A 1605-nucleotide genomic window follows, 5' to 3' on the forward strand; every position below is an offset into this window, starting at 1 on the left:
TGTGGTTTTGGTGAGTTACTGCTTCGAGAAGGTCCTTTTTCCTGAAGCTACGGTGTGTAATTTTTGACTTCAGTTGGGAAGAGATTTTCCCGACTGGCAATCCTTCTCATTCAAAGAAGTTGCATTTGACGAACTTCCCATCGGAGCGGCTGGACGTGCCAGTAGAAGTCATCAGCAGCAAGACTTGTCACTCTCTTTAAAAACACCCAGAAAAGTCTATTTCCTTCCAAGGACCCAAGCCCAGCACGTCTTCCAAAAGCTGATGGCATCGCTGGTCTTTGGTTCTCGGTTGCAACAGCCGAGATATGATGGAAAGGCGTTCCTCCGCATGCTTCGGTACAGCCAAAAGCATTAGCAAATCTGCCGGTCCCTTTTGGTAGCCTGATGTATTGCAGCACTGGGGATTTGATTTCTGCGCCCCCCTTCCCCCAGTGAAACCGTCTGGGGGATCTCTTATCTCACTGACTTTTCTATCAAACTGGAACTTTAAACAGAAGTTAAAATGGTGTCATTGACAAAGTGACTGGCACTGTTGAAACTGTAACTGCCCAATAGCTGTGGCATGCAACTTAGGAGGTGTGTTTCAGCAGTGAGGTATTTGTTCTCCGTGTTTCAAGAGAGAGGCAACTGAACGTTACGGGGTTTTCCCCAGTATTTTGACGGCGTGCTCTGCAGTGCTTTATTTCTGCCTCTCTTTCCATGGCGCGTTTCCCTGGCGCTTGAGTAGCGTCTCTCTTGGGCAGCGCAGCTGGGCAGATGTCACTAGGAGGGACATAGCGCACAACCCCCCCCAGTCACGTTATAACCGTGCATTTTGGAGAGAGATGGTTTAACGGTATCCCAGCTGTGCAAGGTAAATGAATGCAAAAGGAAACTCAAATGCTTTTCTAGTGTAAGTCTTGTTGTTGGATGTATATAAACATACGGCCACCTTTTTAGCGTAGAGTGAATTACTGAGATGTGTTCTTTATTTTCCATGTTACTCTCTAAAGGTTTACACTTCCCTTTCAGCTTTCTTGACCGAGCGAGCAAGACGTGCAGCAGCAGCAGCAGCCGCGAGGGCCGTAGCCGTTGTGGTGGATCCGTAAGCGTAGATTCTGATGACGGTCCGGCCTTGTCCTGCAGCCTCACCGGGTTGTCTCCCTGCAGCAGTGCTGGAAGGAAGCGATGAGGCGTTTTCCAAGAGCAGCAAGAGCGTTCACTTGTAGGTGAAGAAGGTGTTGAAAATCCTACCGCTTGGTCTCAATAGGGATTTGAAGCGTTGCAGTCAGTGTAGCTGTTAAAGCGTGCGCTGTATCTGGAGCGGACCCGTTTCCCTAGAATCCTGCTTTAGCTCAGCTCCTCTCCTATGCCTTATTCTGACTGAATCCCTGTACTTTCTGCTGTGCTGTTTTTTTCATGTGCTGAAAGGGAATGTGGGGTTTTTGTTTTTCAGCGGTCTTGCTGTAAGCGTCTGGTGGTGCTCCCTAGATCCCCCCGGCCAGGTTTCCCTGCGGGTGGTGAAGCATGGTGAGGGTCAGGGGCCAGCCCTGTGGCTGGAGGCTCCTGGCTCTGTGTGCGGTGGGTGCCCCGCAGGTGGTGGGGAGAGCCCGGGGCCGAGAGGGA

General features: G+C 50.7%; 1 long non-coding RNA gene across 2 annotated transcripts; it reads left to right on the top strand.

Annotated features, from left to right (window-relative positions):
* Positions 1–240: 240 nt before the first annotated feature.
* Positions 241–1302, top strand: LOC140646038 (uncharacterized). Of its 2 annotated transcripts, none has more exons than XR_012040261.1 (2): positions 241–336; positions 1012–1302. It is a non-coding gene; the product is annotated as an uncharacterized lncRNA (long non-coding RNA). The 2 variants fall into 2 exon arrangements; XR_012040260.1 differs by lacking the exon at positions 241–336 and adding an exon at positions 343–853.
* Positions 1303–1605: the final 303 nt, after the last annotated feature.

This window comes from Ciconia boyciana, unplaced genomic scaffold (genome assembly GCF_034638445.1).
Source record: "Ciconia boyciana unplaced genomic scaffold, ASM3463844v1 HiC_scaffold_132, whole genome shotgun sequence".
Classification (NCBI taxonomy): domain Eukaryota; kingdom Metazoa; phylum Chordata; class Aves; order Ciconiiformes; family Ciconiidae; genus Ciconia; species Ciconia boyciana.